The following is an 18,356-nucleotide window of genomic DNA, read 5'->3' on the forward strand; positions in this document are numbered from 1 at the left end:
TAGAGGGATTGAAACAGAGCCTGCCTGATTGCTGCAATCAGAATTGCATGTCTAAACCTTCAAAACCGAATATTTGTACCTATTTGGCCATTGCAAACCAAGGGCATGCTAATGGAATTCCAATTCAAGCAAAGAAACATAAATCACAGGGCTCAACTGGCTGCTAACCACTTTTATCAAAAAGGCCACACAGCTGCAGGGCTAAGGGTGATGGATGGACTCTTGACAGACAACAGTGTTATTCTGGAGGTTGGTTTGGTGGCTGGGAGTTGGCACTGGGGTGGTTAAAGCAGGTGGATCCAGGCAGTTCCCTTTGCTGAGATGCAGGAGATGATTGCCAGTACTAAAAAAGTAAAAAAGATAATGGATGTAGCATTGAGCCTCTCTTGAGAAGCACAGCAAAGTGCTGTAGCCTGTGCTAGGCTGTTCCTGGTTCTGGCCACCCTGGAACCCTTGGTTGTTCCTGAAACTGGAGTGTTTGGGACAATACAGTTTGCGCTTTTCAGTGTCTCTGCACTGGCAAAGCAGCAATCCTGCTGTGGTGCTTCTCTCCTCATAAAATGGAGAGAGAGATTTGTTTACACTTCCCATATGATGACAGCATATATAAATATTACAAGATGAATCAATTACCAAGTCTGGCTATATTTGTTGAGATATTTATCAGTAAAAGCAAGAAAAATTGTCTTACCAGTACAGTGAATCAACAAAAGTGGTGTTCTGAACAGAAAGTAAGGTGCTAAAATATACAATTGGACCCCAAATCTCAGGCATGTGTCACAAAATTATCATTCTTTTCTAATGCTCAATGCACCTGCATCCTTTGGGAAAAAGCCTAGGTTTCTGCCTGCTCCAGGGGATGCAAGGCTTATATTTTCTTTATCTGTAAAAAAGCAAAATGTATCTGAGGCCATGCCTTGGTCTGCACAGCGCTCAGGGGTGGGCTTGCCTCCATCCCCAAATTTAAGCATGCCTGTGGACCATGAATACTGGTCCAGCCCCCAGCAGAAAATGGACAAAATGTCCCTGCTTTGGGGTGTCTGTGGTTTTTGGAGAGCAGCTGAAGGTCATGGCAAACCACTGCTGCCTCCTGCAGCCAAGCCCCTGCCAGGGTGGGATCCATCCCACTGCCAGCCCCTGGTCTGCAGCCAGGGATTGTACTGCCAGCAGAGTGGTGCAAATCATCAGCAATGTGCTCTTATCCCTGCCTTCTTAATGGGCTAAAAACAGTGGAAAACAGAGAGATCATTTTCTATTTTAATGATCAAAAGGGTGTTGCCCATTATTCACAGCCTACACACAAGATGTTATGATTTTCAATTTTCCTGCACTGATCGTTCAGTCCATTTGGCAGCTGACCTTCAAGTGGTCATGGTTTTTCAAAAAAAGGAGGAAAAAACCCCAAACAGAAAACCCAAACACCCATTATGAGCATTTCAGACAAGCAAAATAATAATGAATGTGGTGGTAAGGATCTCACATGCAAAAGCTGTGAGCAGAGCTGCCTCTGTTTGCAGCAGCTAGATGTTCTCATGGCAATGGGAGAAGTTTGGGTTCAGGAGAGAATCAGGTGGTTGGTTGGGGTGCTGAGCATTGCCCTACAAGCAGCTTCAGCACCAAAATGTCACTTTTTTGACCAAATTTCTGCATCTGTTTCTGCACTGTTAGGGGCATTTCACATCCCTGCTACTGAAATTGGAGGATGGCAGCAAATGTTACACAAGCAATTTACTGTCACATACTGTGCATATGGGTATTAGCCAGGGACATTTTTAACAACCAAGAGACGTTTCAGCTGAGTGTTGGTCAGAAAAAAGATGACATTTTGCCATCCAGAAACAGCTGCAGCAGGTCCCAGTGCCTGACATCACTCAACACAATCCCAAAGAGCCAAACCACACAAAGATTACCTAAATAAACCAAAAGAGATGGTAGGGTCTGAGAAGCAAGTGTTCCTGTGGCTTGAATCTGGAGTAACTTGGTTGAATCGCAGGTAGTAAATAGCCTAATTAAATAGATGTAATGACTTTTATGCCTGCTAGAAGTCAAAAGGAGATGCATGTATTTTTCCATCACAATTTTGATTGTGTTTACCAAGTTAAGAGGTGAAATGAAGAAACATAAGTTCCTGTAAATTGTTGATTGGAAAACATAGATTTTTACTCTCTTTCAGATAATACTTCCTTGCAAAACATTAAACTGGAATAAATTTCAAGACTGAAATCTGTTTAAACAAGTGTCAGTTTTAAAAATGCATTAATCCTGGGTTGACAGGAACTTAGCCTCCAACTCATACATAATTGTGAGTGCTCTTAATGAATCAGTCCCACTTTTGATGTCAGCTCAGGATTTTTCCACTGTAAGATCTTTGAATGAAGAGGACTAAAAGCCATATACGAAGCCAATAAAGGTGGATCACATTTCTGCTGGTTCATTGTATACAGTCTGTAAACAAAAATGGGTACTTGGGCTTGGCACCCCTTCATTCACAGAAACATGGGTATGGATCCAGGAGGCAGAGACAGCTGAGGTGCAGCCGCTTTGCAGAGCAGTGCAGAGGCTTTGGCAGAGGATGTGTAGAGCTGGTGGTTAAGGAGACTGTGGAAGAACCCACTGGTGGTGTCCAGGGAACATTCCTGTGTGTTTTTAATGCCGTGAAACATGATCGAGTATGAATTCTCTACATCAGGGAGGATGTAGAAACGTCCGGGTGATGTTTGGAATGTTGCAGTTAATCTACTACAAAGACTTTTGAAATAAACCAGAGAAAAAAACATTGCCTGGGATGTGCATGTGAGTACTCTTGTCTTTTCTTCTGAGCATGGAGAGTGGGAGGCGAGGCAGAAGCACCTCCTGGGTGAGAGACCCCCTTGGAAATGTATGGAGACCTCAGAGCCGTATATGAAGACCCCACAAGTCCCCAGATGCTGAGTAAACTGCGTATGGTCAAGCAGAGGCAGGTGGGATAACAACTGGTGGGATGTGCTTCCAATGCACCCAATGATCATCTGTTAAATTCTGCAGCTGAGTGATCCTTTGCTTTGCAATAAAATAGAGAGCAGATGGAAACTGTTTGCTCTGTAAACAGTTACAAGGAACTCCCAATATATCCCCTCTCCACAACTTTCATTCCAATCAATAGAAGCCATCTGTCCAAGGGATTAAGATAAATCTTGGGAATTTTGATATTGACTAGAAAGGCACTTAAAAGATCAGTCATACTGTGAACAGAGAAATGTCACTGCCCCAAACGTGGGGCTTGCTAATCTTGCCAGGTAACATGGACCCAGAGGGCAAGCCTTTCTGGTTTATAAACCCAGGCAAAGCCCTCTTGCTCTCCCCATCTCCTCAGCTAAATAAAACAAGCCCCAGTAAGAGCTGGTGCTGGGCATAGGCTGTGGATGGCACCTGCAGTGTCCAGCCTGGCACAAAACCTGCAAGGGCTGGTGTGGCAGCCCCTGCCTACCAAAAGACACACAACTTATTTTCCCAGCAGAAAGGATAAGGATGGAAGAGTTGTGGCCACCAAAAGTTATGCTGGGCCCAGCAGTGAAGGGGAGAGGGAAATTTTTGGCTGTTTAGCACTCATTTCACTGATACTGGGCGTCCCCAGAATTGCTATGCTGGAAGTCTAATTCCCCTGGGATTTATTCAGGGTCTCCCATGCTTCAAAGAAGTTAAGATTTTCAGACTGTTTCACAGTTCCAGCCATAAAGTTCTCCATCATAGAGTGTGTGGGGAAATCCTACTAATCTGGGAGATATTCATCATTACAGAAAATCAAAAATCTTTTGTTTTTAATAATTACCATTTTTACATCACTATATTTTGATGTTACTCTTCAAGTGCCTTCCTGATTCACAAATATATCCCTGAGGAGTCACCAGCTACTTCAGCTCATTTCCTAATGGGAAAAAAACACAATTCACTGAGCTCTACTCTCCAAGAAGGCAACAAAGCAAATAAGTGGAAGAGAAAACTCACCGGGATGAGCAGTACCAGCAGCTCCCAGAGCTGCTCCTGAGGTCTCTCGAGTGGCTTGTCCTGCTGTAGGCAGAAGGCCTCTGTGAAAGCATCCAGCCTTGGTGCATATCAGGAGGTGGAAGAAGGCAGCAAGTTCAGTGGAGGTGATTTCAGGGGAGATGATTGCCCTCGTTTCTGCTGCTGGTGGGAAGCTCATCCTGCCCCTAGGTAAGCCTGGGCTGGCGTGCTCACACACTTGGTGACCCCTCTTGGAGTGGACACAGGGCTGCCAGTACCCAGCCATGACATGCATGTGTCTCCAGGCCTCCAAAACCCTCTCCAGAGGCAGGAATGTAAAAATGGCCCTTAATCCAATTTATTACAGCAGGACCCAGCCCTCATGTAAGGGCTACAATGATATTTGCATTACCAGGGTGATGGGGCTCCCAAAGATGTCGCTGGGATTTTATCCCATGCTCATACCAGTTACCAGCTGGGTGTCCAGGCTGCCTGCTGGCATGTCACTGCTGTGCCACACTGGGACAGAGCCCTGCATGGGGCTGGTGTTTAAGGGATGAGGCAATTACAGGTGATTCATTAGACCTTGTGCACTGAGATTTGGGGGTTTATCATGTATTGGGGTTTTCACTGGTTCCAGACACCAAGCTGGAAACTTCATCGGGATGAAATGACTGTGGCTGGTTTTCCCTGAGACTGGGTTTCATTGTCCTTCCATCTCCACTGGGGATCTGATCACACACACCCAGAAAGACACTGACACCTTCAAAATGCTGGAGTGAATCCAAAGGATGAAGCTGGTGAAGGATCTAGAGGATAAATCCCATGAGGAGTGACTGAGGGAGATGGGGGTGTTTGGCCTGGAGAAAGAGGAAGCTCAGGGGTGACCTTATCACTCTCTAGAACTCCCTGAAAGGAAGCTGTGGCCAGGTGTGGATTGAGCTCCTCTCCCAGGCAACCAGTAACAGGAGCAGAGGACACAGCCTCAAGTTGTACCAGGGGAGGTTCATGCTGGACATTGGGAAGAATTTCTTCATGGTTGTCAGGCATTGGAATGGGCTGTCCAGGGAGGTGGTGGAGTCACCATCCCTGGAGGTGTTCAAGAAACAACTGGACATGGCAGTCAGTGCCATGGCCAAGTTGACGTGGTGGTGTTCACTCAAAAGTTGGGCTGGATGATCTCAGAGGTCTTTACCAACCTAACTGATTCTGCAGTTCACCCTACACCATATCCAGAAAGTCCATTTTGTGCAACTGTTGCATTTATACAGGAAGATTATATAAAGGTTAAAATCCACCTCACCCTAGTCATGTAACCAGTTATTTTGGTGGAAATGACGCTATTTGAATGAGTGTTCCAAAAAAGATTTCACCTGAAATACCCTTGAAATGTGCTGCACAAGTCGTTGAAGCCCTCACCATGCCCACCTTTTTTCTCTTTGCTTTTATCCACTTTAATTGGAATCTTACCCCATTTATTCCTCTGCCTGCTTCCAAGCCCTCTGTTTCCTTCCCACTGCTTTATTCTCCCAAACTAATCCAAGAGCTGTGTGTGACCCTGTGACCTGCCGAAATCGGTGCCAAAACCTGCATGGCTGAGCTGATCACCACACCAGCCCTAAAAATGAATCACACCCTCGTGTCTGCACTAAATGTCCTTGCTCCCCTTCACGCCCCGAGCAATTCCTGCAAAGGACAAAATTCTGCCACTGAGGGTAATTAAAAACAGTTCATATCCTGCTAGGATTGCAGGTTTAAAAATCTGAGTGCCAGGGAATCAAGGCGTTTGCTGTTTTTGGAGGAAACCAACTCCCACAAGAAACATATAACTTAATTTTGCTGTCAGATGTTCCCACAGACTCCTCTAGAAAGTCAACCAAAGCTGTATATATGTGCCTGAAGTCAGTTTTAAAAAAGAAATTACATTTATATTTAGATTGTCACCCTCCAGTCATTCAAAATGGTTCATGTGGGAAGTTTATAATGCTGTGATCAAACCCTTCATTTTGGAATTTATTGATGTTTGAGTGTCTTGGGTCTTCTGCATGAAAACTTCTGATTGCCTTTAACACGCACATCGTGTTGACACCAGGAGAGATGGTCCTGAGTGACCCAGCCCTGGAGCAGTGCCAAACAACTGGGGACACTTTCCTTTTAGGACTATTGGCAGAATGAGAAGAAGGAGCCCCCTTCCCTCACCCCAACAGTGGCAGGGGGATGCTTGTTGGGCAAAGTTTTATGTCCATATGTCCATCACCACCTAAATGTCAATCAGTTGGCAAAATCCTCCATGTATGGCTCCTTGGCCAAGGAAACTATTCTGACCTTCTCATGCTCCTGGTGAACCAGAGGAAGGAATAACAAAAAACTTGGTGGGGAGGACCCAGTGCAGCCGTAACTGACGTGCCTGGGTTTGCTGTGCTAAGAGTGGCCATCTCATGGCACCTCTCTGCTTTCAGAACAGTTTGGTGTCCTGCCACACATTACACCAAGGGCAGGCCTGAGCACTAGAGGCACGTGGTACTGATAGATCAGTTCTGTGCTGCTCCTCTGTCTCCCAAAAGAGATAAATCCTCCATCCTCTCTGAGCTGTGCACCAGCGGCCATCCCTACCCCTTCCTGGGGAAATTATATGGGACAGGAGACTCCAAGTCTCTGCTCTTTTAGCAGGAAACATGGGAATTTGAGAGTGTCTTTCAAATATAGGATATCTGCTAACCTGTGATGTCCAGGGAAGAAAAACTATTCAGCCTGACACTATTGCATCTTAATGACATGGAAAGATAAGTGATGAAACCAATGGAGGGACCAAACCAGAAGGACTCCTCTGGGGTAAGATGAAGGGGTACCTCTGCTTTATCCATGTGCTTCCCCAGCTGACTCCTGGTCAGACAGGGTCAGAATTCTTCTCCTGCACTCCTGGCCAGAGCTGCGTGCATGCCAGGAGCTGCCACAGCCCATGTCTCACTACATCAACTGCATTTGCAATGCAAAATCAAACAAATTCATCTGAATTGTGCAGGGAGAAAAACACTCATCCCTGAAATCTCTGCAAATCAGGTAAAATCCATCAGCAAGGGCAAAGGAAAAAGCCAGTATGGACAAGATTATTCACACCCATATAATCATGTTGACTTGTACCAATATTTATTTTTAACACTCATCTTTGAAAATGTAGGTATAATTAAGCAACCTCTCATGAGCATCATCTGTGCTAGTACTGAAGAAGTGAAACATTTCTATGTAGATCTAATAGCTGATGGTAAATGTTAGCATATCCTTGAGATCTGCGAGATCATTAAAGCAGAAATTACCTCATATTAAAAATGGTTATAGGCAGTTACAGGCTGTATCCACAACCCTTCAGAGAAAAAAAAATGAACCATCAAGGATAATTTTCTAGTCGTTGTTTCTATCTGAAGTGCAATTACCTTTTTTCTAGCCCCTCAGAGCATTTTCAATAATGAGAAGCCTGTGGATGAATCAGATACTCCATCTTGGCTCCCTTCTGTTGCTGGTGATTTCCAAGCATCTCATGACCAGCTGTAGGCTTCTCCACAAGCCTCTGAATGAGACATTCTTGGCATCCTCATTTCATATACATTATTTGATGGTCTCGTGAGTCTTTTCCAACCTGAATGATTCTGTGAGTCTATACATAGAAAAATACCAGAGAGTCAAGGGCTTGTCCACCACAACATGGGAGACCTGTGCAGGAATTAACAGCAAATCCTTGAGCCCCAGAGTTGTAGGCAGCACATTTTTCTCCTGAAGATGATCAGAATCCTGGCCCTACAAATCTTAAACACCTTGGCTCCAACAGAAACACAGAGTATTCAGCAGTTTCTGAATTTTTCACCAGACCAAATCCCTTGTGCACACCAAGTTGGTGAAAGTGGACACCAGGCCACTGAGAGTATTATTATCATTATTAGTATAGGAAATTGAAAGAGCTGGAAGCAGAGGTTGCCACATAAAAAGCTGGTGGGGACAATTCCTCCCATCATGCGGGTATCAGAATTAGGAAGCAGGAATCAGAAAGCAGCTCAGCTCAGTGGGATTGTAACAAAACATCCATTTATCAAAGTAGTCTAAAAAAAGCATAGCTCTAGGTTTTGAAACTGCCAGTGAAAAGAGAGCTGCATCTCTCAGCAATTTTTAAAGCTATCCTAAAAATTACTTCATTTTTGCTTTGTACCTAGGCACTGAAAAGTCAACGAGCTTTTTTATGATATCACATCCCAAGCTAAATGCATTTTGATCTACACTGCAATGCTGTAAAAAAAATCACATCAAAAGTGCACGTGAGAACAATCGTCAGGGATTATTCACTCCTTTTGACTGGTTTCCCCTACAAAGAGCAGAGACTACAGAGAAACCTGGAGCCACAGACAGGCTCTGCTGCAAAATCCCCAGAAATATCACAGCCCTTTCTTGCTAGAGCACGTCACTTCATTTTCCAAAGCAAATGGAAACATAACCAGTACAAAATCCTGCCTCATGCCACGGGTGCTCTTGCTTGCTTTCCCACTGAGGAGGTGAAGATGGGCACAGCCAGCAGATACCTTCAGAGAGGGCTCAGACACCCTCTGAGCATCTCCACAGCAGGAAACACAACTTAACCCAGACAGAGGCAGCAGCCAGTGCAGGTGGGGATAACTTTGGGCAGGTGCCCAAAGCCCTGAAGCCAAATGTGGGGAGATCTGGGTGGCTCTGGGGGAATTTGGGCTGCATTTGGGTGCTGTCCAGCATCCATCTCAGCAGACCCTTCTCTCAGGGCTATTCCTGCACAACTGGGAGGGATGGGGATAACATGGGGGTCTCAGCACCTCAGCTGGGGTGTTTTAGCCATTTCTCACTTTGGTCAGGCCTGCAGGACACCTCAGGATCCAAACTCTGAGCAGGAAAATGGGTGCCACCACAGTGCCCAGGTCTCCCTGGCAAGGTGGCTCCTGGGCACCTGCATCAGCTGCAGTGCCACAGGGCCCCAGGCATGGCAGCCGTGCATTCACTGTGACACTCAGCTCCCTGGTCAGCTTGGGGCAGCATCCAGAGCACAGCCAGCATCCATCCCATTTGCAAGCAGATGGTTTGGCACTGCTGCCCAAAGAAATGCTGCTGGATGCCCTTCAAGTAAATAAATATATAACTCCAGCAGAGGAGATTCAAAAGCCCTTTTTTAAATGAAGAATATAATTTTATTAAAGGGTTTTAAAGACATTGTCTTTGCCCAACAGAAGGAGAGGAGGGCTGGTGGGTTGGCAGGAGCCTGGCGCTCAGGGTGACACTGCTGCTCACAGGGGGCTTTCAGAGAATCACAGAATTCCAGAATCATTAAGGTTGGGAAAGACCTGTGGGATCACTGAGTCAAATCATTAACCCAGCACTGCCAGGCCCACCATTAAACCATGCCTCATCTACATCACTTTTAAATACTTCCAGGGATGGGGACTCCACCACTTCCCTGGGCAGCCAGTTCCAATAGTTGACAACATTTTCCATGAAATATCATTTCCTAATACCCAATCTAACCATTTCCTCTCATCCTGTTTATCTGGCACATTTCCTCCCTGCCCATCAGCCCTTTGGCTCAGCAGTGGCAGCATTCCCACATCCCCCACTTCTGATGAAAATGTGGTGCTGACACGGAGGCTCTGCACAACCTGCCAGAAGAGAAACAACCCCCTTAAAGAAAATCATTCCAAGACACTGCTGGTACCCACAGATGCCCAGGGCTGAGGGGGTTTCTCAGGCCAAGAGATGATTTTTATATGCTCAAGTCAGCACCAGCAGCACCCCATATAGTCAGGAGAGGATGCATTCACTGCATCATTCAGCACTGTCAGGCATCTTTACTCTAAAATCTTTTGAAACTCCAGAAACTGCGGTTGGGTGTTATTAGCATCATTCCTATACCCTCCAGTATTTTTCTAGTACCCCATAAGGGTTTAATATGCCATGCTGGCAGCCCTGGGAGCCTGGGAGCATCACCCTTCAGAGAGCTTGCTCCTGCTTGGCTCAGTGCTTTCTTGTGCAGGCAGGAAATCTGTTGTGGGCAGTATTAAAGCACCTGCAAGGCAGATGTTGAGCCCATGAGGAGAGCTCTGAGTAGGAAATATTTGTCTTGGGAGTGGTGTGGTGTTCAGTTCAAACTGCAAAGGTTTCTCTGCTCTGATTAAATGAGGGGGCACCCCAGGGAGAGAGAAGTGACAGGTCCCCACATGGATTTTCTTCCCCTGCTGCTGAACAAATTTAGTCATTCAAACCCCAATATATTATCAATGGACACTTCCATCTGGACAGGCTACAGAGTTGTAAGCCACTAAAAATATGGGTTAGAATAAAAGCTGCTCTCCCCAGAGAGGGACTGAGTGGGGAGGTGAGGGTGACACAAAAGTGGTGTTTTATCTAGGGTCCAGCTTCAGAAGGGAAGCAAAGAGCTTGTCTCCTTTCAGGACATCCATGAGGATGTCTGTCCATGTGCTTTTCCACTCTGAGCTGGATAAAGACCAACATCTTTCTATACAGTTTTTCCAGCAACCATTTTTGGCTACTCGGTCCATTTTAAGACAGAAACTGCTGACTTTCAGGGTACATTGAAGCTGAGAACTTATTTCTGTCAGGCTGGTTTCTAGCTGGTCTCTCTGAAACTGCTACAAGCAGAGCCCAGCCAGGGTTTTTCCACAGTTCACACTCTGACATAGAGAGTCACATCCTACTCACCACAGCTTGTCTGCTCCCATGGATGTTTTTTACATGGCCTGGCAGAGGGTGCAGGTCAGTGGGAAAAAAGCATTTCTAGAAAGGTGAATTTTCAGCAGGCACAAGAAAACCTGATGGCATCAAGCTTTCTGCCATGCAATTCCTGGAGCTGTTCTGCCTGCACACATTCAGGAGCATCCATCTCAGCAGCCACTTTCCTCCTCAGCTGGAATTGCAAGACTTTGCTAGTGTATATATATATCTGGGTGCCCAGCTGCGGGCTCGGTGCTGCGGCCTCCTGTGGAGTCGGGCACCTGCCTCCCCGCTGACCGCTGTCCTGCTGCCGCAGTGACACTGACACAGCCTGGGTAGGGCAGAAGTGACCTTGCCTGGGAACTGAAGCTGTGTGCCTGAAAGCACAAAAATTGGGATGGAGAAAATACAACTTCTCTTTAAAGTCCAATACCAAAATCTCTAGTGTATATATATATATATATATATATATTTTATTTTTTTTTTTAAGAAGAAATAGGACTACTTTCTGTGTGCAAACAGCTTTTGTTGGTTTGTTTGTTTTTGTGGCTTTTTTTAGAGCAGCATGTGAAGGGCCCCCAAAAATTACAGCCTCTCCCACCTGCCCCACACTTCAGCCTTCAGGTTCAGCACCCACTGAGTTTCAAAGGGCTCAGGGCTTGGTTTCACTACCCAAGGAAGTGGGAAGTGAAACATCACACACAGACTCATGGTGACCTCATCCTGCTCTGTTCAAATTGGTGCAAGTTTTGTCACTAACTCACATAACAGCAAAATCAAGCAGCCTGTGGTAGTGAAGTGAAAACCCTGTGGTTCTCCCTTTGTACCACTTCAGTTTAAGCACATGCTCCTCATGGCTGTGCTGCTCCTCTCCTCCCTGTTTTCCTGTCCAATTGCACAGCACTAAAAGCAGAGGAATTTACAGTGAGCATTTGCACTGTGCTGGCTGCAGTGCAAAGCAGGAACTGTGTTTGGGGACAGACTAAACTGCAGGAGAGGCAGAGAAGAGCATTCCTCCTTCAACAACCAAAGATGCCCAACACCATCCTAAAGGTGTACAAGGCACTTGGCCACTACAACCACGAGAGAGTTTTCCAAAACCCTCCTGACTGATGGTTATGGAGGTTTCTCTGAGCTCCCTGTGAAATGTGTTATTGGCTGCCTGCTCTCTATAGACCAGATGCATTGCAATCCATTTTCTAGACTCAGTTTTCCCATTTGGATCAAGATCCTACCTGGGCAGGCCTCACAAAGGGACTGGCCCAAAGCAGGCACAGCAGCTCAGGATTTCACACCAGGCATCCCTCCCATGCTCCTGTGTCCTCCTGGAAGGGCCTAAGAGCAAATTTTCAGGCATTATCTGCAAATGTCAGATTACTGCACTGGTTACCATACTCCCCCAAAAAACTCCTTGTGCACATTAAACACCTTCAAGCAGCCTGATGCCTTGCATGATATCCTTTGATAAGGGTAATAGGGAAAAAAAAATCCTAAGTGCATGCCTCAGGATGCGTGGGAGGTGCAGCAAAGCCTTGGATGGTTTGATTTCCTCTCATGTGCACAGGATAAATAAGCATCTAGTCACTGATGGAGATCAGTTCTCATTCTTTAAAAAAACCAGAGTAAAACTAAACTTTGTAATACTAATGGGTAAGATACTCATCAGCTTTCTAAGTTTTCCAGTAAGAAAATTACATTTTTATCTACAAACTACACTCCAGAGAGAAATTAAACCATTGAGAACTACTGAAAGCACAACAACATTAGTGTGAATTCATGGGCCAAATCAACAGCCGGTCTAATCTCAGGGTAAAAAAAGCATTTACTTCATGCAGCTCCTCTGATTCACACTGAATGAGCACATCTCTTACAAGAGAGATTACAGAGCTAATCCCGTGTCTCTCTACAGCAGAAAGATAAACAGCACTGCAGCTTTCTCATAACCAGTGCTGTATCATGCCACATGATGCTTGATCCAGCCACAGCAGCACAGAGAGAGGGGCTTCTGCAAGGTTTCCCTCTCACAAATTGATTTCCTTCCCAGAGTCCAAAACAAAGAATAGAGAAGGAGCTGTTAAAATGCTACTATAGGGGAAATTGGAATATGAATCAGGTCTGCTAGAGCCAGGTTAGCTCTGCTCCAGGGCTGTGTCACTGCACTGCAAGGGCAGGTCCAAGCTGGAGTCTCACAGAACATCAGACATTTTAAACAAGCCACCCAGCCATGCAAGTGTTTCACAGTGCTGGTGGTCCACAGCCTGCTTAGCAAGGGCTGCTCATCCTCTGGGGCAACCTCAAACAAGTGGTTTTGCTCTCAGATGACTTTCTTTAAGTTAAAGGCAATAACTAGAGCAGAACAGCAGAGGCCAAACGAGTGCTGAAATGGCCCCTTCCAGAACACTTCTGGAGAAAGGCCAGCCTGTGCTGGGGGCCAGGGCTCCTACAGCAGCCAGGGTGCCCCCAAACTGGACCAGAGGAGACCACACCATGGACTCTGCACCATCCAAGCTGCTCCCAGCTGGTGCAGGCACTCTTCTCATCTCAGGCTCCTGTGCCAGCATGGAGAAGTGCAGCTTTTTAAGACTTTAGTTTCTCTGAGGATGTTCCTACAGAGAAAGGGAACATCTCACAGAGCTCCCTGCACCCCTGATTTCCTGCCCCTGCATCACCAGCCTTGGGCATTATCATACACATCCTTTTATACAGCAGGCACAAAGTAAGCAGACTTCTTTTTTTTTTTTTTTTTTAACCTTTTAATGTCATTGACTGCCACCAAGGTGGGAGTGAATTGCTGTAGTGCATCCCAGTGTCCCTGAGTGGAATGATAAATGCCACAGCAGAATGAAGATATGACAGATGACTTCCTGCAAGCAGAAAGGGAGCGTGAGCTTCAAACATCTATTACTGCCCAAGGTGAAAAGAGTCAGTAGGTACAGAAACCAAAACTCCCACACTGCCCTCCCAGGTCATGGCAAAAAAAGACTGCAGCCAGAGCATCTGCACTAAAATGAGCATCACAATCATCTTGCTGGTAATTTGGACGTTGAACATTGATATGAAGCTTGGTTTCTAATTTTTACTTTCTTCATTAGCCCATGAAAGCATAAGAAAACTAGCTGCCATTATGTTGAGACCCTGAAAACCAAGAGAGGGACACTCAGGTCAGCAACAACCTCCAGCAGAAAGGCACAAGGAAGAATTACTGCAAATATCCAGGCAGAAGGGAACTGCTTCTGAACGGCATTTCCCCAATTCCCTAAACCCACAAGGCTTGCACCATGGTAACACACGCTGTCATTCTTTGCAGGGCTTGGGACTACACTTTGACAGCTAGATTTCTGATCCTTTGTAGAGTGTTTTTTGTTGAACCACAGGCCCTGGGGAGGAGGTGCAGCACGTGCAGCAAACGTGGCACTGTTTACTGGCTCTCTCTGTCTCCCTATGGCTGCACCTGCACAGGGAGAGCAGCTCTCCAGGCAGCTCTGGATGGGGTCAGGTGGGTGCAGAGCGGTTTTAAAGCTTGGACTGTCTGTCAGAGGCATCTGGGAACAGCCACACAAGGGAAACCAGCATGCTGAAGAGACTGACAATCTCTGGTCTGAAGACCACAGCGGTGGATGTTTTCCTGAAGTTTTGTGCACAAAAAGAAAAGGGCAGGACAGAAGATATTCCAAAAGCTCAGGATGGAAAAAATTAGTGTTCCTCAAGATATAAAGCAGCATCTTCAGGCAGGCACAGACATACCTTAGGAGTGCTTCCCAGCTTCCTGCCTCCCCCACAGCCCAGTCCAGCAGCGGGTTGGAGATGGGACCAACCTGCCAGAGGGATGTGCAGCAGCCTCCCTGTGCAGGTCTGCTCTTTGCCATGGCAGCTGGGCCCATGGCCAGAGTCTACAGCAACTCACAGGGGAACGGCTGCCTAATTTTTGGAGAAAGAGTGAACATATTGAAGCCACCCCCTGTGCCTTGCCCTGACAAGCCATGCCTTTGCAGTGTGCAGCAGGATGGGGTGGATTAGCAGGGGAAATATTCTCATTAGCACAGGCTATTTATTTATTCACAGTTTTCCCCTCAGTTCTCTTGTTCAGCACAGCTGTTTTCAGTTTTCCAACCACCTCCACAAAGGCAGAACCATTACATCCTTTAGGAAACTGCCACAGAATTCAAGCAGCTCAAAGCAGGTGCCAAGGCACCTTTTTCCCACAAAGGCAAAAGAGCAAACACATTTACTCACCTCTAGGAAAGCACTACTCGTTGCAGCTGGAGGAGCAGACACAACCTGTCATCTACTTTACTCGATTGTTTCCCTCAGCTCCAAGCACTGCTGCTGGGTCAGGTGAAGGGGACAAGTCCCAGCTGCCATTTAAAGGGATCAGAAACTGTCACTTCCCTCTTTAACAGCAGAGGTTGGTCCCTCTCAATTTGACTGGCAAAGCAGCAGGTGCAGGGATGCATCTACCCCTGTCCCACCCCATGCAAATAAAAATCTCTGCTGGCAGCTGAGAAAGACACACACACATAAAAAAAAGCACTGGATGGTGCTCCCCTGTGCACAGGAACAGTGCAGGAGCTTGGCAGGAACAGAGAGAGGAAAGGCAACAGGCTGGGAAAGGCAGCTGCAAGGCTGGGAGTGGAACAGGAATATCTGAGACAACTGCTAACAAGGCTTTTTCAGCAAACAGCATCAAGTTATCCCTGCAAGGGTTGCAACCGTTTCAAGAAGAGGACAGCACCTCTCCCCTTGTCTTTAAGGCTTCAGGCTCCTGAGGCCACTTCTTTTCCTTCTTCCCAGGTCAGCAAGAGGCAAAGAATTCAATGCATCACCTCACACTTCTTCAGATGCAGAGCAGCAACTGCTCTCCCTTGATTTTTCAAATAAATCTGCCCCAGTGCAGAATAGCAAGACCAATTGTCTCACTTCTTCTTATCCAGAGAAATTGCTCAGCCTGTGTAGTGGAAGGGTGTTCAAAAACTCATTAAATTAGTGCCATGAAAACCAGTTAAACCACCATTGTCATCTCACACCAAACCAGATGAAACTGCTCACACAATCCCAGACCTCAGCAATGAGCTCTTCCCCAGGCTTCCCTGGACCTGGGAAAGTCAGACCAGGAGCACTCCCAGTCACTTACAGGGTGGCTGTCAGCCCAGAACAGCTACATGCCCTAAGAGCTGATGCAAAGTTGTCATGCTCTGCAAAGCCAGGCCACCAGCAGGGCCGGTGTCACCAGCAGGGACCCAAAGCTCTCCAAGCACTGGAAGTGTCCTCAGGGCAGTGTCAGTGCCAGTGGGCAAGGACTCACCTCAGTCCTGTTCTGCCATTTCTGATTCCAGAACCACCCCAGCTCCAGGAGAGGAGAGAGACACAGAGCCACTTGGTGACTGCATTATTATTTGAGATGAACAGGCACGGCTCCAAGATGGAATATGCAGAGACAAGTCCAGATCTGGCAGGCAGCTTTCCCTGGAGTCATCTAACCCTAACTGGAGCCTTTGACCAAAACCCAACACTTTCTCATCAAGCTGGCTACCAGGTGTTCCTGATCCCTAAAAGGGCACTGAAATCATCCAAGGAAAAATAATTCCTTCAGTGTTTGCTCATGTACCCTCTTTTGTTTTACCCCATCTAATGCAGTTTTCCTCATGAAGAGCCTTCTAGGTGAACAGTAAGAGCAGAGACCAAAAAGACCACTCGCCTGCAGCATTCAGTGCCAAGCTTTCTCAGGTGAATGAGCAAAGAGAACCTTGCATCTTTATTGAGGGCTAACACTGCATGGCCTCAGTGCTCCTCAACAGCCTCGTTAGATTCTTTTGGAACTTCTATAATCTTTGCATCCCTGGCACAGCTCTGTAATAAGCAGCCAAGTTGTGGAATTGCTCCTGCCCCATAGGTACATTTCTGAACAAAAAGCTAAATTGGAAGCAGCAAAAATAGCCATGCCGCCTGCTCACATGAAATCACAGTACCTGTAACCCAGTTTGCCAGCAGCACTGACATATGGAGACTTAACCCTGCCTGATCTCCTCCTGCCTATATCCAGCAGCAGAGGGAGGGGGAAGTGTAGTGTAGAAGAGAAAAAAACAGTTCAAAAGATTAGCTTTAAAATCTTGTTAACTTGCACCTTTCTTCCTTGTGAGTGTTGAAGGGCATGAAAAAAACTGAATCTTCTTTGCTGCAGATGCAGAGACCCTTCCTGAAGCACACAGGAGGTGCTGGCCCATCACTCCTGAGTCACACACGAGCACCTTTCACCCTCAGACTGGCAAATCTGGCCACACAGGAACACCTCAGTCAGCCTCCAACTGCAATGCAAAAATAAGAGCAGCCTGTCCTCAGCACAGTGCAGACACACAGAACCGAGGCACTGCACCCAGAAAGGAAAGAGTGGACACAAAGAACAGAAAGGGGACTGTGGGAAGCACAGAAGTGGCCCCTCTTGCTGGTTGGTGGCAGCTCAGTGAGGAACTCCTTGGCTAAGCAGACACTTAAAGTGCACACAGGGTCAAAGGGACAACACAGAAATTCCTGGAAGAGATGACCTCTGGTGGTTTTATGCCTTGGTTCTCTTGGTTACATGGACAAGACATTGAGCAAGGGGCATTTTTGCTCAGAGCACAGGGACCTCACCATGCACAGGGAGAGGCTGTCAGCACCAGCCATTCCAGTCTCACAGGAACTGCCCCTTTCTAGCAATACCCAAAGCAGTTTGAGCCAACATTTTTGGATACTTTGGTAGTTGAAACAACCCAAATTGCAAAAACATGCATTGGTACTTTATGCTTTTCCAGACCATGCAGGAACTGTGCTGTTTGTAAATGTAAATCTGTTTTTGTCTTTGTAAGCAAAATGCATTTTAATTTAATGGCCAGAAAGGTGTTATGCAGCACCCCAACCTCTCAAACAAGCCTTTAGTGCTCCTGTAAAGCAGATCTAATATGTCCCAGTCCTGGTCTAAGTACAAGCATTATCCAACAGCAAACTGAACATCACACCTCTTTTATGACTATCTAAATGTTTAAATGGACACCACTGCAACACATTAATTCCTGACACAGCACTATGGCACAGCTTTAACAGCAGCACTGCTGTCCCCAGCACACACCCACTGATGCAATCTCTGAACACAGCAAGTTTGCCTAACATCTTCAGCATGATTTTATTTCTATCATCTCCTGCGACAAACAACTTTTCCCATTAGTCTTTCAATGCTGACAGCTTTAAATATAGGTAGTATTCTTCAGTAACAATTTAAAGTGCTAAATTTCAAGGAGAAAATAAACTTGTACCAGCACGCTTTCAAACTGCCTCAATGAGAGAAGCACATCAGATAAAAAGCAATGTATTCTTACTTTGTAGACAGCCCTCACTAATCATGATCAGCTCAGACGTTCCAGTTAAAATGTAACTTCACCCCAGTCTCTGCTCCCATTACAAAACCACAACTCAGGCAGGAAGGGCAGGCCTGTAGTGCACTTGACCCAAGCATTACCATTCACAAAGCAAACAAAAAAAATCCCTCCCACCCACCCACCTCATCCCTCCCAAGACCTGTGCAGGTACACATGCAAAAAAATTCTGACAAACCACAGAAACATCTGGTTGGAAAAGACCAAAGATTATGGAATCCAACCATTAACCCA

General features: G+C 46.3%; 1 long non-coding RNA gene across 1 annotated transcript; it reads right to left on the reverse strand.

The window, feature by feature from the left end:
* Positions 1–13,512: 13,512 nt before the first annotated feature.
* Positions 13,513–14,989, reverse strand: LOC120501474. The gene is made up of 3 exons (XR_005627305.1): positions 14,950–14,989; positions 14,461–14,634; positions 13,513–13,580 (listed from the first exon to the last, which is right to left on the reverse strand). It is a non-coding gene; the product is annotated as an uncharacterized LOC120501474 (long non-coding RNA).
* Positions 14,990–18,356: the final 3,367 nt, after the last annotated feature.

Source organism: Passer montanus, unplaced genomic scaffold, assembly GCF_014805655.1.
Source record: "Passer montanus isolate IOZ18808 unplaced genomic scaffold, ASM1480565v1 scaffold2, whole genome shotgun sequence".
NCBI classification, from domain to species: domain Eukaryota; kingdom Metazoa; phylum Chordata; class Aves; order Passeriformes; family Passeridae; genus Passer; species Passer montanus.